The sequence below is a fragment of the Leuciscus leuciscus genome (assembly GCF_965113295.1).
Source record: "Leuciscus leuciscus genome assembly, chromosome: 7".
Taxonomy (NCBI): Eukaryota; Metazoa; Chordata; class Actinopteri; order Cypriniformes; family Leuciscidae; genus Leuciscus; species Leuciscus leuciscus.
The window spans coordinates 21,705,679-21,732,425 of NC_138731.1; the positions used below are offsets into that span (position 1 = coordinate 21,705,679).

The 26,747-nt window shown below is 38.4% G+C and overlaps 1 long non-coding RNA gene across 1 annotated transcript in view; it reads right to left on the reverse strand.

Moving 5' to 3' along the window:
• LOC309503719 overlaps positions 1-17,620 on the reverse strand; it is a 51,041-nt gene extending 33,421 nt beyond the window's left edge. The window contains exon 1 of the long non-coding RNA XR_014207834.1: positions 17,453-17,620. This is a non-coding gene — a long non-coding RNA (uncharacterized lncRNA). The remainder of the gene's footprint in view (positions 1-17,452) is intronic.
• Between the last annotated feature and the right edge of the window lie 9,127 nt (positions 17,621-26,747).

The following is a 26,747-nucleotide window of genomic DNA, read 5'->3' on the forward strand; positions in this document are numbered from 1 at the left end:
TAATAAACTAAAATTGCTGTTTTCTGTTTTAATATATATTTAAATGTAATGTCTTCCTATGATGGCAATGCTGAATTTTCAGCATCATTACTTCTGCAACAGATTCTTTAGTGTCACATGATCCTTCAGAAATCATTCTGATATGCTAATGTGCTGCATAAGAAATATTTCTTATTATTATCAATGTTGAAAGCATTTGTGCTAATTAATATTCTTGTGGAAACCGTGAAACATTTCCCACACGGTTCATTTGATAAATCGAAATTTCAAAAGATCCGCATTTATTTTGTAACATTATAAAAGTCTTTACTGTCACTTTCGATTTAATGTACTTTTTCTAAATAAAAACATTAATTTCTTAAAAAAAAAAATATATATATACTGAGCCCAATCTTCTTAACGTAGCTGTTTTGCATACGCACAGTTTTGTTTTCTTCTAGTTTTATTTGCATATCTGTAAGCAAATGCTTTGTAAAATACCAAAATAATATTTGCCATACCAGTAAAGCTAGCTAAAATTGCAATTGAAATGGAAAAGGTTGTGGGTTACACAGCTTGTGAAAATTTATTTTAATTCTAATTTAAATTCTAATTTCTCTTTTAATGCACTACTGTCTGTTACATCAAGCCTCACTGCCACACACACTCCTGCAGGAAAGACCTTGTAAACAAAGTAATGAGAATCTTGAAGATGGAAACAGAATCCCAGATGGAGCTTAATGTAAATGATGCTGCTAAACATTCTTGACATCCTAATGCGTCCTAATTATCTAGTGTTTTGGAAAGTGCTGGATGGACTGAGAGCCAATCCAGAAGTCACAGCCTTAAATAGAAGACACTCACTGCAGCTTGGACACCGAAAATGCTTGACATATTGTCTAACAATGACGTCAGTGGCAAATGTTTATCTAAGTTATCTGAGGCATTTATTTTAGTCTACTGAATATGATACTGGCTGGCTGTCAATCCTTGAAAAGATGTGCATATGTATATGATCTCCATAACAATAATAAATGTTCTGAGCATATTGCAGGAATGTTCTATTCAGAGTCATTGTTAACCAGACCTGACTTTGGTAAGGAACTGTGCTGTGATTTGGAGCTGGTCTGATTTATTTGAGGGTAAATATAGTCATATTTCTGGTGCTGCAGGAGGGTTATGAGAGTGGGTGTGGAGATGAGACATCCCCGTTAGCAGAGCACTATTTTCGGGATCAGGCTGTCATGTGCCCAGAGGCTCAGAGTATCTCCATACAGTTTAGCTGTTTGAAGAGTCTGAGAGAGAGAAAGGGAGAGAGAGGCATGTTAGACATGGGCCCTGTCAGTTAACCTCAAAAAGACGAAAATAATGATATTCCAGAAAAGTCCCAGCCGCCAAGACCACAAATATAGCTTCGAATTAGACAACATGCCCTTAGAGCATACTCGAAACTACCTCGGTCTAAACAACAGCAGCGGGAAGCTTCAGCAAACCTGTGAACAGCCTAAGAAACAAGACACAAAGAGTGTTGGGTTTTTTTGAGACCAGAAAAAGTAGCATTAAAAATGGCATCCTAATCAGAATGTGGCTACTAAAATATTTTTTTCTTGATAAATAATTTATGTTTGTTTGAGAATCCGACAGCCTGACATTGGCATTGGTTAATGGCTGATGGCAAAAGGGGGGAGTGGTTAGAAGACCAGCTTGAAAACAGCAAATAAAAAAATGTAACTACTAAAAAAATATTTTGCTATTTGCCAATACTAGATTTTTGTATTTGTATTTGTATTTGCCTATACTAGATTTACTAGATTTTTTAAATCCATGTGCCCTCGTAATCTTTATCTTGATTATAAACGTTCACCTCCATTCCCCCTCCAAACGGCATGTGTTCTCTTCATGACGTATGTGTCACAGCGGATGGTGGAACTAAATATCCTTCACAGCTGACTGCAAACTGCCATTCAGATGTGTGTCGTTTCAGTTTGCAACGCCCAACTTTCTACGATCCAATCAATTCCTGAAGGAAAAAATCAAGTCCCGCCCTACTTTTTTTTTTTTCTCATTCCAGAAGTTGTTTCACTCGGATATCCGTCACAACAGGGAAGCAAGGACAATCGCAAATTCCATTTCATGCTAAGTTGCTAACGTTAAAATCCCAACCCACCTAAACTAGAATGACACATAACCCCTTCATCAGACCACAGAGGAATTTTCTCATGCATTCAAAAACCAAAACACATTCCTCAAAGCCTCAGGATGTATACATTCAGACAGGCAAACGTGACAGACCTACTAAAAAAAGAAGACGGTTTGTGGTTTTACTACACATACACCATGGTATAAACGCAAATACGCTTCTTGTGCAACTTTATGCAGTAACTATGAACAAAATTCGGAACACTTTTTTACAAACCACAAAGTTTGTTAATTGGCGTCTAGCAGATCCAAACTGTTGGTTGAAACCACAACTGAGCTAACTGTTGAACCTAACGAAACCTGTCAAGAACATTTCTGGGTCAAATTTCACCCTCAAGTAAGAAATCAGAAATGACATTTAACTTAAAGAAAATGTTGCATTTTTTAAAGGACAAGATGTTTTCTTTTTTCCTTTTTTAAGGCCGGATCACACAGAATGAGTTTTTGCATTTAAAAACGTAAGACGCAGGGCAGTGGGATTGAAAAACAATGCAAGATCTTGAAACACATTATTAAAACTTATTTTAATTTGAGTGCTGTTTTTAGAATGGCGTTTCACTCGTGAGACGGTAAAATATGTATGTCTAGCGGATGTTTACAAAGAAAAACAATGGAAAAGTAGCACAGTAGAATACAAAAACGTGTTCTGTGCTTTACACGCCTTCCCGTAACAGAAAAATCTTTGACATTAGGTGAATAAAAAAGTAAAATACAAGTATTTATGCATTATTCTAGTATTTGTTTACTTTAATATATAATATAAAAACCATCGCATCGTTACAGTAATGACAACACAGGAGGAAAATGTGACATTAATGATTCTTTGCAAAAACAAACACCAAATTATTTTATTATTAAATTAATTATTTTACTTAAATATGATCTGGACATGTTTTTGTGAGATTCACCCACTAAAATGCTCAGCACATAAATAAATATTAGCCTGATATAGCCTGAAAAAAACATTGTGTATATATGCTTTCAAATATAAACTATTGTTTAAGAAACCAATAATTCATTCTCTTTTGAAATCTGAATCATAAGGAAGGAGGAAACATTTAAAAGTGTCCTTAAAGGTTTTATGAAACCTAGACAAAGTTGCAACAGTGAGAGATGAAAGGACATAGAGGAGCAGAGGGAGTAGAGTTGGAAAAACACATGAAAATGTTGAAAAGATGAAAAGTACTGAGGGAATGTGAGGAATGAGCTGGGTTTTGTCAGTCACTCACTCCAAACTCAAGCGAGAGCTCTTTAACCAGCAGCGGCAGCCCTCCCTCTTTTCTGTCCGTCCACAACAGTCCCTCAGCCATTGACTCTCTTCTTTCACTCCTTCCTCAGCTCCTCTTCTAAAGAGCTAAAGCTCTCTCTTTTCTGCTTTTGGGATCTTGCTCACAAACACACACTGATTCATTTGACTTCAAAGCAGCACCACATCGACCTTTCTCTCCCCACAAATCACTTTCCTTTCTATCCGTACTCTCCACCCTTTTATTCTCTCTCCCCTCATTCTCTGGAGTCCCACAGCCCAGCAGCTGTAGAGTTACAAAGTGAGACGGTGAAGGAGGGAGCGATTTAAAGAAATTGCTGAAAGACAGCACTGCTTTGAAATAAAAGGCTTCACGGGTAAACAAATCTCCATACTGTCGACAGTTTTCATCCTCTAAGCTTAATTAGTCCTTTCTCTCAATCTCATCACCCGTCTATCTTTCAGTCACCCTCACCTCCAGACATTCCTGCACTGTTAGTTGCTCTCCATCCCTCAAAGAGAGCAAAAAGCCCAACATGGCTCTGCTTTGGTGTCCTGCTGGGAAAGATCAGGTATGGATGATGAGAAGACTTCCCCTGCTTAGCGTCTCATGCATGGAGTGTTTAACCTCCTCATGCGGGCACAGTCGAGGATAAAACAGACATTTATGCACCATCAGAGAGCCACCCGGTCAGCAGCACACCAGATAAGTGGTATCTGAGAGATAGACATGTTAGGGTGAGTTTCTCATTGCGATAGACGTTATTTGAAATAAAAATGTAAGTTTTTTAGCTTTTAGTATGAATATGTTAGCTTTAAGACTGATGAATAAGCTGGTGTGTTCCAAAACAAAGACAAAATTCACATTTAGGAGATATAAGCATTCAAAACTTACAGTCTCTCACTTTCACTAAAATGGATCATGGATTTTTATGACATCACCGCGGACTTCAGCTTCTCGTCACATCTTCTGTCCAATCAAATGCTCTCTAGAATCTAAAGCGTCCCACCCCTTTGCTATAAATACCACCTGGCCAAAGTGATCGTTGACACATCACGGAGCAGTATGGATTGGAGATGTGTGTTCGGTTGCTCAAACGCTCAAGTTTGCTATTAACTAACTTTTAACTACAACTTTTGCTTTAATAAACTCCTAATTACTGCTTATTAATAGCTAGTAAGGTAGTTGTTAAGTTTAGGCATTGGGTAGGATTAGGGATGTAGAATATGCTCATGCAGTTCTCACTATTAACTAGTTGCTTATTAGCATGCATATTATGTTATATTATAGGATATTGGCTGTTTACTAGTACTTATAAAACACATAATAATGCCTTATTCTTCATGTGCACATTCTACATCCCAAATTCTACCCAGTAGTGTACAGTCAAACCCCTGCGGTGGACATAATTGAATCTAATAAAGAAGGAAATGAACACTGAAAAACGACTTTACAAATCCACCATTAAGTGAAGTCAAATGAACACCAAGTCCTTTAAATGTCTTCTAAACAAACTGACTCTGGTGACATTACAGTGCTATAGCTGTTCCTTTAGCTCAACTCGTAAAACATGGAAGTATCAACATCAAAATCATGATGTAACAAATCAAGTGTCCAACAAATGCATAAATGTAATATCACATTGCTGTTCCACCTCAAAAATCAGTTTCAAAATGTTAAAAATACAAGTATGTTTTGTTACATACTAAACTTAATTTACAGAACTTATATCAAGCCAAACCTCACAATAGCATAGCATTAGCCCATGATGTTTAATCAACAATTACCTTTGTTAAAGAGCTGGGGTAATTAAGTATGATGATAGGAGCAGTTCTGAGTGGAGCCATGAGAAAAGCACAGCTTTCATCAGGTATATAACTGACACCACTTTCATACCACTGATCCAACAGGCTTCTCCATATCGGAGTTCACACACTGTTTCTCAGGCTCAGACCACATGAATGTGCCTTCACCAGACGCACTGAAGCGAGCACAGCCACACTGAGTACAGCAGTGGAATTTGTGTCTCTAGACGGACGCTCAGCACAGCAGGGTGGGCTCCAGATAAGGGCTGTATAGAGAAACAGGTATCCACTGCCACAGGGGCCTATGTGATAACCTGATGGGACCTTAGATGGAGCAGAGGTCCTGAAAGAAAAGAGTTTGGCTTTCAGCAATGGCTGAAGTTTCATCTTTGTCAAAAGCAAAAGCTGATCTCACAATGGATAAAAAGTGGGCCAATACTGCTGATAAGATGTGTATCTTAAAGAGACAGTACTGCAAATAAACAGAAGAAAAACAGTGGCCACAATGTTAGGCCACCTAAACATATCTTTGAATTATTAACCAAGTAACATTCATTTAAAAAAAGACAGCACAAACACTTACCAAGCCCAACATGTTACAAAAAGTAGTAAAAGTAGGGTTCAAATTATAAAACAATAAATAACATTCACGATTAAGACAAAATGTATTTGAACACTTTTAGAAAGACACCTGTGGTTATTCTGCTCAGGCACCTGTGTGAACCTGAGGGGAACTTAGTAAGGAACTGACTTAGTTTGACACTTTCAATCTAGTTGGTCATTGAAAAAATGGCTTAGAAAATTAAAGTTAGTTCTGAGAAAAGCTGTTAAAAGCCATTTTCCACCTATTTTCTGTTTGCAGATGTTACTCACTTTGATATTTTACAATGAAATTCATATAGTTTGTAAGTGTGATTTAAGGCCCTGTTTACACCTGGTATTAAAATGTGTTATGGTTGATCGGATCACAAGTAGACGAGGCAGACCCATTCCTGTTTACACCTGGTGTTTTAATCCGTCTCTTTTGTCCACTTTCAGCCACATCTGTCCTGATTTCTTCTAGGGGAGGGTCTATGGGCGGGTAAATGTATGGGTTTTTTCAGATCTTTCAATCTAATGGACGAAATAATCTCACGCAATTTACATATGAACGCGCCCGGAGACGATGGAAAAACATATGGAGAGCAGCAGCTTTCGTTTCTGCTCTGACGGCCGCAAAGCCACAGTGAACACAGTGAGTGTGTGTTAGGACCGGTGAGAGAACATTGTGCTTGGTGCGTTTTTTGCCTTCAAACCAAACTTGGGTCTTCAGCCGACAAAGTTTAAATCCCGTCCGGCAAGCGTGCTTTCCATAATTTTTACGCATTAGGTCAGAAGGCATTCGTTTACGCATTAGTTCGAATGCATACCTCTGGAAGTGGACAAAAGCGGACAAGCTCAAACCGTTATTTGTCATATTGCTGATTTTACAAACTGGTATTTGTTCTCATTTGTAGGACAGTTTTAAAGTTTACTGCACTTTGTCATTCTTCAGTTATTTACGGCTAATGAATCTGTGGTATCACACATTCAGAGAAAACAAGCTTACTTCCTTGCTGCAATATAAGGTGGATGCTTGAGAGGAAGCAGCATCTAAACACTTTCCAAAATATTTTTTTTAAAAAGGAGAGAAAAGGGTAGAGTGAAACTGTTCTCTTCAAAGAAACATTACACAATTGAGTCAAAGTCTCTATGCAGCAACCTATGACCTTCCAACCCCCCCCCCCCCAGGGTCATGACACCGAGAGGAGACGGCAACCACTCACTAGCCTGTTCCCAGAAAGAGAGAGAGAGAGAACGAGAGAGTCAGAGAGGAAGGAAAAATAGGGGTGAAAGAGGGAGGGGTGGCTGCCAGTTACCAGTTTAGTAGCAGTCTCTGAGTTTAATAGAAAGGGGTGTTGACTGATTAATATTTATGAATTTGGAACAGTTGTGTTTTTGTGTGGGACTGTGCTTTTCTCACGCAAGGTGGGACGGCCAGGGGGAGGAATGCATTACCACTCTGAAGACCAGGGGAAGAAAGAGGAAGACAGAGCGCTGAAAGAGAGATGCTGGACAAAAGAGGGAAAGGGAGAGAGGGTCTTCACTGCCTTTCCGTCAAATGAAATAAAGAAGGGCGACAAAAGAAAAGAAGTAGGTCCCTGAGAGGGGGTGATATCAGATTTCTCAAACGTTTGAGTGTTGAGAGGGCTGAACATGATCCAAACTCTCGCCTTAGTGACAATAAAAGTCTGGCTACAATCATTCAGACCATTAGTCATCTCATATAAGTGGAGTCAGATATTAAATATAGGCAAACATACCATACTAGATAGCTCATCTTGACGTGATGGTCATTAATTATAAGAAAACAAAGTCTAACAATAGGTTGAGTATGGAAACTAATTTCTTTGACAACTCACTCCTGGCCAGATAGATGGCCTTTGTGAAGCACATAACACACACACATAATCATGGGAAGACTTCATTTAATCTTGCATTAATAAGTCATCATCAACACATTATATAATTAACAGATTATTAAAGGTATAGCGGAGGATGTTTTACTTCCTGGTGGGTAGTCTAAACTATTGGTCCTCCTAATTGTCAATCATTCTGGTGAATCAATCAAACTTTTCAAAAAGTGGAGAGGGCGGGTCTTATCTAAAATTTGGAAAGATCCTCCGCTATACCTTTAATTCATGTTGGTTGCACTTTATTTTACAGTACGTGCACTTTCAGTGGACTTACAAAGAAAGTACTGAGTAATATAAGGTAAGTACATGGGTTAAGATTAGGTTTAGGAATAGGTTCAGGACTAGTAGTTATTACCCGGTTATTATAATTAATTTCTACAATAAGTATATATAACGCTATCTCACGACCAATTGGTACGAATTCGTACGAGTGATTAAAGGGTGGCTAATTCGTATGAATTCATACAACCTCACTCGTACGAATTCGTACGATTTATCTAAACCCACGTGATGGGTAGGTTTAGGGGCGGGGTCAGGGGTAGGTCATTCGTATGAATTCGGACGAATTAGCCACCTCGTACGAATTGCCGTGAGATCGGGTTGGTATATAGTATACATGCGAAACAGGAGTGTAAAATAAAGTGCTACCATTCATGTTCATTCAAATAACAATAGCCAATGAAAATATATAAATGAAATGAAATGCACCAAGGATCTGTTAAGCAATATATTATGTAAACGTGTTTATAATTAATGAACGTTAGTACCAAGTGTGAGTGCTTTAATCCAAAGAAACTTGGATTAACTTGGAAACTTTTAGCTTTCATTTATTTTTTATTTCCGTTTTAGTTAGAAATTTAAGCACTTGTTTCAGTGAGATGTGCTGGGACGAAATGATCAGTCAGTAAACCCGATTCGTGAATGAATCACTGGCTTTGTGAATTGTACCAACTGATTCTCTGAAAAGATCTGATTCAAAACAATGATTAGTTTAATCATTGTAATATTTGATTATTTGTAAAAATCAGACATCACAGGCTATGACATAATAATGACTTAAATTTCAGTCTGTTTCTCACACAAACATATGGCTTCGGATGACTCAGTGTTTAAAGCACATTAGACATATGGACTACTTTGATGACACATTTATGGGGTCATTTTCAACTTGACAGCAGTCCTCATTCACTTACATTACTTTCTTCAGTTAACCTTTTGTGTTCCACAGAAGAGAGAAAGTCTTACAGGTTTGAAACATTAAGGTGAGTGAATGATGACAGAATTGTCATTTTTGGGTGATAAGTAAAAAACAGAAGATTGAAGAGGGGTAAATCTTCTCTTTTCTTCCTTTGTTCTTTCTCTCTCTGTGCAGCCTGGGGCCTTGTGGCCTGTCTTGTCTTGTTAATGACCCTGAATGATGCAGTAATGGGATGTAAATACCATTGTACTTTTTAACATACCACCGAAGCACACCGCATTCAAAAGTAGCCTCTCCCTGTCTATTCAGTATTTCTGTCCCCTCCCCATAGGCAACTCAAGGAGGAAACTCAAGGAGTGAAAGAGTGAAACTTTTCCATTGGAGATGGTGGCACAGCTGAGGTGAGGAAAGAACTGAAGGACTGAGGAGGGTCACTGGTTTCTGTGACGCAAGAGAACTAAGATGAGGATCTCTTGTTTAGTAATGCCGGGTTTAAGGGGTAATGAGGGCTGAAAAGGGTTTTAGGCCCATCAGTGACACCACAGACATCAGCTATTTCAGACGCTGTTATATGCCCGTAAAGCCATTACCCACAACTCCACTGTCATTAGGAGATTAGAGACTCTGCCATAACCCTGACAGGCATTTAACATAAAAAGACACACATTAGAGGGAAACAGAGAAAATGCTAAGAATACAGTGACACAATTAAGATGCAGTTAAATGGGTCATGTTTAGACCAAAATAAGCAGTAGCAGACATACCAGTCTTGCATGTTCTCTGAGCATCTTTAGCACACATGAGTAAACCAGTCAGTCTTCCAGCCAATTAGTGCAGTTTCTACTCATCTAATCCTCTGGAAAGCTGCCCATTGACATGCTTTTCAATGCTTCTAAAATTCTAGAAAGTAACAGAGCCAAAAGAGAGCATTAAAACATAAATACTTCAATTTATGTAAAGATATGATGTACAGTGGGTGTGTATAAATATATAACACACACACACACACAATGTTATAATTAGTTCCTGTGATGGTAAAGCTGAATTTTCAGCATCATTACTCCAGTTTTCAGTGTCACATGATCTTTCAGAAATCATTCTAAAATGCTGATTTGTTACTCAAGAAACTTTTCAAATTTATCAGTGTGTGATAATAAGAAATGTCCATTTTCATTTAAATTCCTGACTTATTGTTATGTTGTAATAAACAATATTGTATTCTTTTAGAAAAGAATGCCAAATAGAAGCTTTTCCACTATAGCGGCTTTTGCTGTATGTCCTCTTTCTCATCATCAGCAGCAGCAGCAATCCAAGATGTGGCTTATCTTCATCTTACTTTCTGCACTCGTTAAAGGACATGAAGGGTTTATGATGGGTGTAGCTTGCTAGCCTTGAGGACAGGAAGCGCCTGGCCATGCACGCGAGACAGATCCCACACCGACAATTCTCAGGGTATGAAGGAAGGATGCCATCAACATGAGGCAGAAGAAGAGAATTTAAGGATGGCGTGAGGTTTAGAGGACATGACGGAGGAAGGACATCCAAGATGGAGTAATAGGGAGGAGTAATAGAGATATGGATGGATATGGCTAATGAAAGGAAGAAAGGAAGGGGGCCAGTCTCCTGCTGGGGGCATCCTAGCTGACGGTCCCCACCATGGTTTTATCTGTCCTTTCTTCCTTTGTTTCACCCTCTTCCTCCCTTAATTCCCTTTATCTCTGTCTTTCTTTCTCTCCGATGACTCTTTCTCCCTCCCCCTTTTCTCCTAAAGCAGAGAGCGCTGTTCTATCCAGGAGAGAGAGATAAACTCCTGGAGACTTCATCAGATGCTCTTTGAGGTGTTTGCTAAAGCGTACACATGTGGCTCTAGCTATGTGAATAATTCTTTTCCATTGATTGAGATGTGATTATATCTTGAAAGGACACAGAAAAAGAGCTCTGTTTCAGACGGTTGCATCAGGCAGCTAGGATGGCTAATGCACCTACCTAGCGCTGTCACAAAGCCATATCAGTAAAACTGATGAACAAGAAAGAGTGGTAACAGAAACAAAACACCCATACAAATGTGAATACGTGGAATAAATGTTAGTCATCATGGATTGCCTCAAATCAGTTAGGCCTATATATAGAAACACAGCAGCCATAACAGTTTTGATTTACCATAAATCAATTTGTGTGATTTATTTAGTTGCAACATTTGGAAGGAGGTGGGTAAAGAAAATGTAAAAAATTTATTTCCAATTTAAAAATGTTATTTATTATTAAAATAAAAGCACAAAAAAGAATCCAACTGTTCGTATCCACACAGTTCTGGGTGGATTCGACTGCATTGCTATATGCAGTTGAGTGTTCTTGGTTGCAAATCGATAGTGCAGTTGCACCCAAAATTCTCTATGATATTCAGGTCTCTAAATATGACTTGTATTCCTCCTTCAGTAAAAGTCACTGGGATTTTTTAAAACGATTTATCTTTTAATATTTGTTCTCTACTGCGTCCAGACGCATCTACTCTGGTGGACACTGCAGAAATCTTTCAAGCGAACTAGAAAGTGAAGACAATGTGAAGTGATGTGCTCATTCAACCAGCTGCTAAAAACATACGGTCGGCTAATCGGGATAGATTCACCTGAACTGAGCTGCAGGCCAAGAATAAAGAGAGAGAGAGAAAGAGAGAGAAAAGAGAAAGCACAACAAATTATCCACCTCACAAATAACTTGGTTAAAGACTTTAAAAGTGCATTTAGCAACAAAGATAGGCACAAAAGAAAATACAATGAGTGGCATCTTATCATGTGACCCAAACTTTTCTATACATGTCAGTGATTCTTTAAAGCAATCTCTACTGTTTCACTTCCACTCTTTCTCTCTCTCTCTCTCTCTGGCCCAAAATCATCTCTCATACAACAGAGCCATCGGCCTCAGAGCCTGAAATGATAATATATTCCAGCCACAAAGCCATCTGAACAATGCTGCCTAAAGAAAAGGCTCTTGCTGCCTTCCTGAGCAGTGCCCAGCCTCAGCCCTGTGTTTTGAGTTTCCCCCCTTCTTTAAATGACAAAGTAAATCCTCCTGGCAACCCCCTCTGAGGGGCCCCCACCCCCCTTCCTTACCCCCCGAGTGCCTAAGCAGACCAACAAAAGGGCCCATTTGCACGGTGTGAAGGTATAATGCAGTTATTAGTGTGGAGAACTCCAGAGGGTCAGAGGAGGGGAACCACCCTCCTGCCCCGGGACAATGCCGGAAAGTGGACAGAGCCAGGGGGCTTGGGTGCTGGTCATCTCAACTTTCTTCTGACTTTCATGGAAGCGCTGTCTGAATTACGGCTTTATAATTATATTGATGCAAAATGAAAACTCTTTTTATTCTGATCCATTTCACAATTTCACACAAATAGAAATGCAATCCATTTTGTTACAGAAAACTGATTGCCTTTGGAACTGAGAATGTCGCCTAGTAAAAAAAAATACATTGAAGGGAGATCAAAAATATCTAAAGAGCCAGATGCACTGTAGATAATTAAATTCTAAATACTTTTAGAACATTCAGTTTCTTTCCGAATACACACCACCGTTCAAAAGTTTGAGGTCATTAAGACTTTTTTGAGAGATTAATAGTTTATTCAGCAAGCATTAAATTGATTAAATGAATGCATTAAATTGATCAAAAGTGACAGTAAAGACATTTATAATGCAAAAAAGGATTTGTACTTACAAAGATGTTTGTACAAATAAATGCTGTTCTTTTGAACTTCATATTCATTAAAGAATCCTAAATAAATTGTGTCACAGTTTTCACAAAACTATTAAGCAGCACAACTGCTTTCAACACTGAAAATAATAAGAAATTATTCTTGAGCACGAAATCAGCATATTAGAATGATTTCTGAATGATCGTGAGACAAAATAATACTGAAAATTCAGCTTTGCCATCACAGGAATAAATTACATTTTAAAATATATTCAAATAGAAAATGGTTATTTTACACTATAACAATTTTCACAATAAAACTGTTTCTACATTATTGTTTTTACTTTTTGATTAAAGAAATGCAGCCATGGTGAGCAGAGACTTTTAAAGACATTAAAAAATCTTACCGACCCCAAATATTTGCACAGTATTGTAGCTTGAAACAACCAAATAAAATATTGAATATTCGTTTCACTTTTTGTGTATGCTCAAGATGCATTAACATTTACACTACAAATGCAACATTGTGAGAAGCATTTTTCACTACATCTGTGGTTTCGGTAATCTGATGTCAACTTTTCTGGACTCCTTTTACACTTAGTGCTGTCCACTTGTTGCCAACATGACAGAAACTAGCTCTTTTGGTTGTATTTCCCATGGCTCTGGTCAGACTGAAGTTGTTGTGCATGTCTAAGACATCATCAGTCTTCATAACTATGGGCTTAAAGACAGGTTAAACCTCCATCCTCTGCCCTGAAGCTCATCCTGTCATTAACCCCCTTCTTTACCCTTCTTCCCGAGCGCAGAGACATCACTTTGATCCACGTCTCTGATCTATTACTATTTCACATTTGGTTAAGGTTCTTGTGACCTGAGAGGAGGCGCCAGGGCGATAAAGACTAAAGGCCGATCACACAGCACCTCATCAGTCTGACGCAGGGTCAGGTAACGTGAAAGAAACCTCAGATGCACATGGGGAACTCATCACTCGCTGCTCTCTGCTTACAACATGGCAAACAAATGCAACTCAAGATCCACCACCTTTTCACTACAACAGTTATCCTGAAAGATGGTCTCAGTGCGAAGCAGGCTGTGGGACTGTAGTCTGCAGAATATTGAGAATTCCTTAGAAACATACAGCTTATTTATCATCCATAAGGCATGCAAATAACAAAGAGAGCGCCAGTAAAGCATTTAGCGTGTGGAATAAATCCAATGCACTCATCTGAACTGAGTAATGCTTTCAGCATTTGCAGAAAAAAAAAAATTCTCTGGTGGTATTGCCTCTTCAATATGGATTTACAGAAAAAGCAATTATAACTGGTATGTTCCACTATCCAAAGTTATTAAAGAAACAACTTATTTTTACACTGTGAAAAAAAAAAAAGAATATAAATGTAGTTCTTTTAAATTCTTTGCATTAGGAATCTCCCTGCTAGACTCAAACATGGTGATAGAAAGGCCTCGTGAGCTCTTGACGAGATTCACACATGCCAGACGGAGCGTCTACAGGTCTGAGGCGTTCTGCAAGAGCCAGGTCATATGAAGAGACCTGGCCAGTGTCTGTTTACTGCAACAGAGCAGATTTACAATATCCAGCCTCCTATCTATCCTGGAATCCTTGGAATGCACTTTGGCCACCTTTACAGGCATAGCGCTATCAGGACAGGGGTTAAAACTCAGTCAGTTTATTGATAAAACAGACTCTCTCTCTCTATCTCTCCCCCTCCACCATTCTTTTTTCTCTCTGCTTTCATCTAAGACATACTCAAGAATAGACTGACCACTGGGACTTTTCCTAATGGGTCAGTAGAGTTGTGGGCTGGCTCTAAATTTAAAGGGATAGTTCACCACAAAATTATTATCATTTAGGGTGCTTTCACACTTGGTTCAATTGCCTGGTCCGAACCCTAGTTCGATTGTGTTCACATTATATTATTTGGGTCCAAACCGTGGTGCATTTGCATCATCAAAGCAGCAGCTTTTTACCCTGTTGCTTGGTAATGACATTGCAGGAGAATTCGGTAAAATGCATAGCGTTGTTCAATGCTCACCTCACTTTTGGTTTGATTCCAAAGCGTCAGCACATAACGACACTTAAAGAACACGGGAGTCAACTTCTGCTAAAGACAAACAGAAATTAGATATACATTCTCTCTGATTGCGCTGTCACGACTCTCAGGAAACAGTTTTATCAAATCATCAATAGCAGTTTACTTCTGCGATTTAAATGCATATCAGCATATCAATTCATATCGGCAATGAACCGTATCGGAGTTCACATGAACGTACCCCAGACCACCATTTTTAGGCGGACTCGGGTACAGTTCACGGGTGCGCGCCTGAGTTCGGACAGCGTTCACATCATTCAAAAGAAATCAAACTCTGACGTCAATGGAACCAGGGAGCGCACTAAAAGTGTTATATCATAACCATAATCAACCTCATGTTGTTCCTGTATGACTTTCTTTCTTAAGTGGAACATTCAAAAAAGTGCCCAACCCGATTTCATGAGGTGGTGATTTCATATGAATTTGTACGATGTGCTTCTTATGGAAAAAACTTAAGCATGAAGGTCCACTCCTAAATCTAACCGCCAGTGGGGCATGAGCAGATCATACGAAAACAAATGAATGAGATTGTACAAATAACCGCCAATCTAGCAAAACGCAAAATAGTTACAAATTGCCATGAGAGTGTGTAGGAAATAGGCTATCTCTGGGCTAATTATTTTGTTAATACAGTGGAAGTCAATGGTAGGCAAATGACTTACTGACCACTTTTGGGTGGACTATCCCTTTAACACATTCATTTAATACAATTAGTAATTAGTGAAACAGCACAGATTTCTCACAGATTCAACAGTTTTTTAATTTTTTGTGCGTAATTCAGACATGTTAAAATATTGTGAAAATCAATATACACTAGACGAAACATCAAGCAATATTTTGTATTACACGCATGTGTGCTAAAATAGTAAAGGATTATCTGCTGTGGATTGTGATTGGCTGGCATTGGTCCTTGGCTGCTTTTTACTCCTCCCTGAGGTACAGAAGCTGTCAGAAGTGTGGAAGAGAAACAGGGTGAGAGACTGAAGTGCTGAGAGTAAGAATGGATTTGAAAACTTTCAGTCACGGCAGTCAAACTTTCTTTCCAGAACAGTCCAAATGTGAGTCAAACACCTCCTGCAGCAACACTAGAGCAGTAATCTTCTAATCTGGTTTGCAGAGTTCATCTCAATTTTGAGTGTCATACAAAAACAGAATGGATGACAAAAAAATGTAGAAATAAGCCCTGATTGCTTTTGGTATTTAGGGGTAGATTAGTCGTCATGGAAATTTAGTTAGCTGCTCTATGCTTCAAGTATAATCTGGGAGCAGCGCAAATAAGAGGGGTTAAAACTGGAGCATCGGCAAACAGAGAGAGACAGTGGCAGGCGAGAATCATTCCATTAGAGAACAACAACAAATCTTCGATGGTCGTCATGGAAACTGGAGACCTGTCGTACGTGTTTTGGAGTTGAGAACATGGGAAAATTATAATGAAACCACATGTGATCACAAACACACACATGCAGATACACGACACAAACAAAAGTTACACAAACCACAGGAACCAAACATAGCAGTGGCACACTTTTTGACTGGGTTATTCCTAAACTTCAAAAAAAAAAAGTTCTTTGCAAAAAAAAAAAAAAGTAGGCCTACAGCAAAGAAACCGTATCTTATTGGCTGTATGAGTTCTTATCTTGAGATCGCTTTATGGACTTTTGGAGAAAAAGTTGATGCTACATTATTTCCATCAGATGCATGTGCTACTAATGGGCTCTATTATTTTTGCAATATTAATGCTGCCTTCACGTGCTATAGGAAATTTCCTACTTCCCACTTCTAAAGTCATGATTATCGCGTTCAAGTGCTCTGTTGTCGGACAGAACAGGAATCATGGAAGAAAAAATCAAGCGTATAGCGTCAGTTCTGGCAGGTCACGTCAGTCAAGCTCGCATCAGCTGACTCTCAGCTGATCCACCACGTCTACCTATAGTAGACATACCTTGGAGTAAACATAGTACCCCATATGGAGCAATGGGAATCCAGATTTGGCAATCTGGAAAAGTGTGTATCTGGATCAGAGTGATCCAATCCTATTTTGCTTTGAAAAACCAGATTAAGCTTTTTGAACATCTGGGCCTAGAGTATCAAAATTATCCCAGAGTTTCCCCATTGATAAATATGACCTGAGAGGGTGATTTGTCCAATTTTTTACCCGGAAACTCATAGGCTATTGACGATAAGTCTGATGCATGTGAAGACAGAATAAGTGGCCACCACAACTTTCGGTGCAGAGCAGTGTATGAAAATTATGAGAAAATTAATCAAAAAATGTAATCTTGAGGAAGTGTAACACGACAGGACAAAGCAATGTTGATACAATCCACCTTTCCAATAAAGTACTAGCCTACAATGTTATGTTTCAATATAATATACTAAAATGTTATGTTTACTATAAGCTAGTTAATAATATAGAATATATCTACTACAATATAATTGGTTGTGAATGTGATCTAGCCTACAGTTATTAGAAATAGCCTATGACAGCGAGAGCTTTGACAACACCGGAAGCTAGTGTAATACTGAAATTGCAGCAGGAGGCCAAGTGTGAGCTACAGTTCAAGCATTTTAACAGGGATGTCTTTTTAACTAAAAAAATTAAAACAAATACATAAATAAAACCTGCTGTAATCGATGATAGCCGACTTGGAGACTTTAGCCAAATTTACTAAACATGTCCCCTTTTTCTACTAACCGCGCCGCTTTGGCATTACCACAACAGTAGGCCTACCTGTTTAAGCGAAAGCGAAGCAAGTTCGGCACCTGTTTTCAAACGCGTTGAAGCTCTCAGCTCTCTGCAGCGATGAAAAACCTCTCCTCTTGCTGCTGTTTTGGTGACTTTATTCTCCCCTGTCTTCCTATTTCGTTTAGGATGTTTAGCTGTGTTCGCCGTTGTTGACAAGAGAAATCCGGCTTTGCATATGGACTGATTCCTGTGAACGCGCAAAATGATTGACAGGCAGACAGCGCCTCAAAATCCTTTTGATTGGCTATCAACAAAGAATATAACAGAGGCAGTTTTATTTCATTTTACAGAGGAAAATAAAAGCATTTTAATTCTTAGCTCAAAAAATGGCACCAGACTAAAAAATATTTGGGGGGTAATTGCATCCTTTATTTTAGTCAGCAAACATGACATGAAAATTCACCCTATCTTCTATGTAAATTATAGATTTTATTGTGAATGATTCATCAATTAGAACTAAATCCACTTGCATCATCCCATGGACGCACAGAGAAAAACAAACCCTCATGACAGAGAAAACTGTGGAATGCTCAGAAATGAAGAGTTAGAACAGAAAAAAGAAGAAAGAGTAAAACAGAAGATTTGAAGATAAATAAAACATGAACAAGAGGGTACCTGTCCAGAATTTAGATGTCTTTCCCCTGCCTTTTACCGGTCAGAAGGACTAAAAAGCTTATGGAGGTTATAATGGCCCATCTCTCGCAGGGATCTGGCCCTCCCTGATCCACTATCCTGAGACACAAACCCTTCCCTCATCCATCCACATCATACCTTTCCTGTGACATCACTTCTTCCTCGTTCATTTGAAAAGTTAGATGTCTGAACAGTGAACAAAGTGGATGTTTGGAATAAAAGTAATAAAGTGATAGAGTGGCTTTTAAATTCCAACCTAATTCCAGAAACTGAATCAAAATTAAATAGAGCAGGATACAGAACTGCAGCGTGAATCTGAATGTAAGGGGGTAAAATAGATAGATCGAGTTAGATATGATAGATAGTTCAGAAAGTTTGAAAATGTGATAGTATCTGACCCCATTTCTGTGCAGCTTCAAGGGTTGTGCACTATTACTGCGATCTGTCACAGTCAGCATTGAAGATACACACAAACACATACACTGTTTTTCAGAGTGGAACACAGCCAGAGGGGTCGTAGCAGCACCCCAGCTCCCCTGGGGCTAATTACTATTACTTCCGCCTCAGGGGGATATTTAGCTAAGAATACTCCATATAAACACACACAGCTAACTATCGTTCTCACAATCTTGTATACAACATTCAAACGCCACTTTCTGCCATGTTGAAAATCCACACACATGCACAACTCAGCAGCCATCACAAAAACATCTCCCAAGCTGCTTAAGCTGCATGAAACAGCAGCCATGTGGAGCGTAATGAATGCAGCAGTGAATGAAACAACCCCATGCTCACCAACTCATCCCACAGGCCTCATCCCTTTATCCTACTTGTAGCTGCTGTCTTTTGTCTAGAAGTGTTAATATCCCTGACTGTGTAGCTCTAACCTCAGTAGTCCAGCTGTGAGGGGATCAATACCGTACCCCAGTTCTGCTCTAGGTTATGTAAACGCCTCTTGAACTTTACAGTAAAAACACCAGGCTCCATCCCTGAGCTCCACTAAATGTTTTTCTTTTTTTCTTAAAAGCCAACTATCTGACAAGGTGAGGCGGCATCCAAAAGTCTGGGTCGACTCTGCAGTGATCAGCTGGGAACATTGATTTTATGTCAAGCTAAGAGCCAATCCTGCCAGGCACAGTTGGACTGGCTGCCTCCTTAAAGTTGAACTCTCCTAGCTGCCCGCTTGGCTGTTTGTTTAAAGAGACTGATCGATACAAACACCCCTTAGCATCACCGCAACACAAACAGCACCAGGGCAACCACATAACTCTTTCATAAGGGCTCCACATCTCCTCGGAGTGAGTAACAGGGTAATCTCATTAGAATTCATATTATAGATATTCATTAGTGATGTTTACACTTACATTTTTATTTTGTTTGGATAGACACTAAAACTTTCCAAATCACCTGATAATTAGTCAGAAGAGAAATTTTGTGAACAAGTCAATTTAATTGCAGAATATTCATTGATTTATTTACTTAAATTCTGGAGAAACATTATGCATAAATATATATATTTCATTTAAATACACACACACACACACATATATTACGTATATATTATGTATTATATATATACAGTATATAATGAAATGCAGATGGGGCTCTTGATATTTTAAGATGCTCTTTGAATATTATATATTATTAAAGTCCACCTGTGCTGAAAATCAAGCTTTTAATGTTGTTTTATGTCTATGGGGTGTTTTTAAAATGCAAACCATGTACAAATTCATAAGTCAACACCATTGCTGAGTATTTTCTACTTAAAACTGCAGTGAACCAAAGACAGTATCAAAAACGCTGGTGTTTCTGACGTCACAAACTACCCTGTAACCAATCACGTCAACACGTGATCGTCAACAAGTGGATCTCTGAGCTGGTGTGAGTGGAGGCGGGGCTAATTTGTTTATTCATAGAACAGCGAATACTAAATGAGGCTAAATGAGTGCTAAATTATGAATAGCTAAATTCAAGCTATTTTAAGGCATGAAGAATATTTTTCCCAAGGAAAAAAACATTGAAATATGTCATTTTGGTGGCCAAAGATGAGTTTTAAGGGATACAATTATTGACTACAGAGGGACTTTGAATATATTGGTCACATTTTAGGGCCTAATTCTCACTATTAACTTACGATTAACTGTGACTTTTGCCTCAGTAAACTCATAATGACTGATTATTAATAGTTAGTAAGGTAGTTTTTAAGTTTAGGTATTGGGTAGGATTAAGGTATGTAGAATATGGTCAGAATAAGGCATTGATATGTTCTTTATAAGTACTAATAAAAAGCTAATATCCTAGTAATATGCTAATAAGAAACTAGTTCATGAGAATTAATCCACAAAATAAAGTGTCACAGTGCTTTAAATACATGTAATGTCATTCAAATTATTTATTTTATGTAGTAAATCATGATGGAAAAGCTCAATTCTGCCATGAATTCAAAATAACATAAACCTTTGTGTGTGTTATACAAATAATATATGCTTTAGATGTTGTATGTTTATTCTATATGTTTCAGTTTCTATGCAAAAGTGATGCTTGTTTAAAACATACTATACACTGTACACATTTCAGATTTGTTTTATTTATTTAACATTATTACAACCAGACATATTACACAAACAAAAGTTAGTATATACTTTAAGGTAACAATTACACATTACAACTATTTACAGTGTATGTACAAATACATTTGAAGGTCCCACTTTATATTATGTGTCTTTACAACTAACATTTAAATTATAGTTTGATACAAAGCACTTATTGTGTACATACATTTTTACATTGTACTTATATATAATTACATACATGTAATTACATCAGATATTATCTTCTGTAATTACATCTTTAATCACACAGTTGACCCTTCCCTTACCTTTTAGCCCACCCTTAAACCTACCCATACCCCCAAACAGCCCTGATCTTACCCGTATCCCACCTCAATATCAGCAAAAGTGTTTTGCAATACAACATGAACTCAATAAATACATTGTACTTATTGTTTGATGTAGGTATTAAATATACACCTAATTTAAAGCGTGACACATTTGGATTCTAATGAGGTCACATTGGCTATACAAGTAATCAGAGAAAGACAGCAGCACACACAATGAAGTTTGAGATATGATTGAGATACGTTCTCCTCTACAACCCCCCTCTACAGTTGAAAAATGTTTGGAGCAGCTGTTTCCTTCAGACCTTTGATTCAACTTAGCTTATGCAGCTGTCAGGGTGCAAGAAATGATACTTATAGAAATATAGGACAGGCACTTCATTGTTTCATCACATGTTCATCTGCACTGAAAGACTCTAGCTAGAGACCTGATCGAGTGAAATGAATTTAAAAATCCAGGTGCTTCAATCAGACAGCATCAAGACCAAACAGTAACACGCGGCCGGCACGTACACTCTCCCGAAGCAGTGAAAACAAAGGAAGGTCCCCTCCTGCCAAAAGTGCAGCACATATTGAGATCCTGTACTCCCAGCCATCCAGTGGGTCGCCTTGTTTATTAATCCTGCGTAAGAATGCCACTTTCAAACAGCTCCCAGAGGTGCCCTGGCCTTGCTTTTTTTCTGACATGTGATAAACACAAGATGGCCGCCCCCACCCCAGTTGGTTTACATAAGACTGTTAAAACATCCCTCCGCCTCTTGCCCTCTACACCGGCAGCACGTATCCTTCACAGCACAACCCCAGCAGCCAGAAACAGCCTACCCGCTCATTTTCTAGCAGACCATACGTGCGGCATATTTGTACTGCATAAATCATCCTTTCATCACTCAGTTTCTCCTGGCGGCCATGTTTTTTTTCCAGGTTTGTGGAGGTAGCATACCTCTGCCCTGTATACTGTAGCGGCTCTGTAAACCATTGACGGATCCAGTCCAGCTGGCTGGGTGAGCAGCCCTCTCCCTGACATACTCGCCCTCTTCTAGTCCACTCCAGGCAGGCTAGCCCTCATCTACCACCTCTCCGCTGACCAAAAACAGCCTCTTTTCTATTCATCTCCTTTTTCACTCACTGACTCTGTGAAATTAAAACCTCTGTGGGAGAAAAAAATGAAGACTTGCAGTAAATGAAAGTAGCAACACATGGCTCGTGATGAAGACTACCCTTGTGAAAGGGATTTTTGAATGTATTGAATGTGCAAAAAGGAAGTGAAGACATTGTTAAAATAGTCCATGTGACAACAGTGGTTCAACCTTAATGTTATGAAGAGACGAGAACACTTATTATGTCACATGGACTATTTCAATGATGTCTTAACTACCTTTCTGGGCCTTGAAAGTAGTAATAACGTGGCAGTCTTTGGGGGGGGGGGTGTGGGGGGGGGGTCAGAAAGCACTCGGATTTCATCAAAAATATCTTCAAAGATGAAAGATGGTCTTACAGGTTTGGAATGACAACAATTGAACTATATCCCTTTAATGATTAACATGCTAAAGCACAAGTAAAATACTTACAATTAAAATAATTATAATTTTAACTGCATATTCGTTTTCATTTTAACTTTATTGCTTGGTTTCACAAACAGGGCTTAGATTAAGCCAGGATTAGGCTTTAGTTCAATTATGATATTTAAGTGGCTTTTATGAACATGCCTTAGAAAAAAAAAAACATTACTGGTGTGCATCTTTCATGGGACTAGGCTTAAGCCTTGTCTGTGAAACCAGGGATATATATTTTAAATGTAACAAATTGCATCTCAATCATTACAAATGTGTAATTACAAATATTTAAATCCATGACAAGTTTCAATTTTTATATTTTAGTTTTTAGTTTACCTAAATGCTTGTCAGTACATTCAGCAGTACATTTTAATAATATTTCAAAAACAAATTAATATTCCATATAAATATTTACTTAAGTGGGTCAAAAAAGGTAACTCTAAAGGTAGACTATTTCCATTTAATACAACTTTTAACTATAATACATTTAATTGTAAATAACATAAAATTAAGTGTCCGGAAACATTACATTAAGTTCGTACAAGTAGCCTATATTAAGAAGTATATTCTTTTAAAGTATATTATTTCCCTGTAAGTTCTCTTTTTATGTATACTTTTTTTCACTAGTGTAATACCACAACCATGTCACAATGAGATAACATCTATTACAAGACTCTTAACTTGTATACTGAGAAATAACTGGATAAACTGGAAAAATATACAACTAAATCTACTACAGATATGTTATTTAAAATAAATATGGGGTGATTCGCATAAATAGGTTTGCATATTTATTTAACTAAAAGTTCTAGAAAATTAGTGCCCAAAATCACTAACCCTGTTGAAAAAAAAGAAGCTGGTTCACTGGTCTTCCAGCCTGGTCAGGTTTTAAAGGGGTTTTTGACCAGTTGGCCACCCAGCTAAACTAGCTAAACATCAGCTTGACAACATGAAGACCAGCTTAAACCAACAAACGTTACAGTTAAGTAACGTAAGTGTGTTTGCAGCCTGCAGACCGCTTCTTTCATTTCGCCTTTGATGAGCCCACGTTTCTCTAAATTGTTTCCCTTAAAATGTATATTGCCAGACGACTGTGTTTAGGTTAACGGTATAGCGTGTTTATATGACGAGTACATCTTCCATTGTAGAAAAAAGAGAAAATCTTGCTCTGAATCAAGGGATTATAGGACAGACGCCTGCTCTCTGACAGCTGGCCACTTGAGTTTTACAAATGACAGACAAACTCCATCAGTGGAAAGTTTTAGAAGTATGTCGACCAGAACAGGAGGGGGGGAAAACTGTGCACATGCAGGGTCAGGAAGAACACACTACGAAAAAAGCAGGAGGAAAGAGTGCAAGATAAGACGAAACTAACTTGTCAACTCACAAAATATATACATAAACATGTCAAAAGGGGAGTTTACGAGTAAAGTGTGTTCATACCACTAAACTGTGTGGCAATAAAACATCTTAAGCATCACATTCTGGTGCAGTTAAGGTGTGGATATCTGTCATGAAGTCCTGTGGAGACAGCCTGGAGCTCTGTTTCCGTAACACAGTGTGATGTTCAGTAAGCTGGATGATCAGAGGGCTAAACCAAAGCTTTCCTCCCCTTTTCCCGTCCCCTGTGACAGCTGTACATGGAAAGCTGGAGAGGGACGGAGCTCTTGGCACAAGGAATAAATGAGGGAGTTTAAACTGCTAATTAATTGCAGGTCCAGCTCACACACACACACACACACGAACATGCAAACACCCTAAAAATTCTCTCACATGCAACTACACAAGTTTGTTCTCTCTCAAACACACAAAAACGGACATTCAAAAGCTCTTAGTGTGTGTGTGTGTGTGACACATTTTTAAAGGAATTACAAATATTACGAGCTGGTGTTCCTGATGTTGTGCCCCAGCACATTATCTTAGATTCATATCTACAGCATTTCACACCGTGGACGTCATGTTTCTCTGGAGAGGCCGTATTAACCCCTTCCACATTACACTCGAACTGAATAAGCCTCCTGTCATTTATGAGACAGCGCCTGCAGCCTATCCTCAGGCAATGCTCAAGAGTCCAGCGTAACCTGCATTTCCTGTGGCTCTTATTCTCTTTCTGCCTTTATCTGTCTCGATCTCTCTCTCTCTCTCTCTCTCTCTCTCTCATGACTATCTTCATTCATTCCTTCCGCAGACACCATCCCTTCATCTGCTGCCTGCACCTCTCCCAGTGCATGAGAACCACTGTCATAGGCAGACTTGCCTGGGGCTTTTTAAATATGTATGTGAATCATGATACTCTCTCTTGCCATTAGCAATGGAAATATAATACAAACAAAGGACATTTAAATGGAGCTGCAATGCTGATGAATGCTGTGGCATTCTTCTGCAAGTCCAGACCTACATAACTAGGGTATAAAAAAAGGTTTGTATTTCTTCTCTTACATGCACACTATTAATTTAGACAAGAGCAAACATTTCTTCAAACATAAAAGTGTTGAGTAGTGGGTTAATATATCGGCACCACCCATGCAGATATCTGGGTGTGTGACTCTGGGGGTTTTCTTGCAGGAAAAATCTCAACTGAAGAGAGCCAGAGCTTTACAGTTTGACACGGTAGCTAAATGACCACAGTGATATACACTTTGCCCGGGACGATTTGCCTCAAAGCGTTCACTGACCATCCTTAAGCGTTTTATTTGGCTTGCTCGTGTATGCAGTGTTGAGTTATGTGCCACAGTCCTCTGTAAGTTAACGTTGGTGCCAGACTACGGGAAACCAAGGGCTTGACCAAATCAAAACAGACTCGCCCGCAAATTTACGGACCTGCTACTGAAAGAGCTGAATGACCGGGGGAGGGATTTTCTGCTAGCGTCATTCAAATTTGAAAAAAGCTTCTTATATGTGAAAGAATGAAACTATATAGCAAAGGTTCAGAACAGGGATATTATTTAGTGTTAATATTTGGGGGAAATGCATGAAGAATGTGCATGATAAAAACATCTCTGGGACAGCAAATCCAGCATGGTGTAATGAGATTTCCTCATGTACAGAAAGTCCTAAATCACGAAGCTTTGATGGGGCGAGCATCAATAGATCCAAGTGTAACAGAAACTCCACACAATCTGGAAAACATGTTCGTTTTTTTGTGATTAAAACATAGCACCAATGGGAGGAAATGTTCTTGGAAAACTAACAATTGATTTCCAAAATTTCCTGGAAACTTACAGTTAGCTCTCAGGCTGGGTCATGTCAGAGGTGTTTCACTTTTAATCTCAGTGACGTTGAGTTTTGTCTAGAGGGACGGCGAATGCTGGTGGGTGTATCCGAGCGTCTCCCTTGGGAAATCAACCTCTGAAACTATCACTGACTATTAGTAAAACACATATAATTTAAGTTGCTTCATTGACAACTAGTTGAAAGAAAAAACATAATTATTTTGCAAGACATTGTGATTCCTTAAGATGTCTCCTCTTTCTAAACCAAATAGGACAGAAGATTCTTGATTCAAATGTTGTAGAATATTTGTAGATACTATAATGCTTAAAGAATTTCAAATAGAATGATTAGTTGGCACATTAAAAAATTATATACACATGCTGTTTTTTTATGCAGACCTCAGTCATAAACAAAAATTAAGACATGCAGAGCTCTAACTGGGCCTATAAAACACAGAAAGGACAATAAATATTGACACACTAAAAGCAGTGGTTTGATTTTTTGTCAGGATGATTAAAGGTCAAATTTAATTAGCCCCAAAAACAAGTACGACCAACAGGTTAATACTCAAAGCACAGCCAAATAAGATTGGAGAGTTGAACTGATGGCTCCAATGAAGTTCACATCATTTCACAAAATACAACAGATCATGTAGTTTATTCCACTACATGGCACCCGTATTCCCCTCATTACCTCCTTTTACTTTCTCTCTTAGTTGAAGTGTAAAAATGTGGAGCTGAGCTGTATGAGAGCTAATAAGGTCCAGTGGGAAACCACAAATATTAATGAAGTCTATACTAAAAACTCATATGAACTTTTCAAACTTGTCTAATCATCTGTACTAAATCATTTCTTTTTGGCATCTTTCAAGCCACCCATTCCACCATCATACCATCTCTCAATATCGTTTCCAAATTTCACATATTCAGCTTTAAAGTTGTTACTTTATACACGTAGGCACATTAAAAACACAAAATTATGTAAA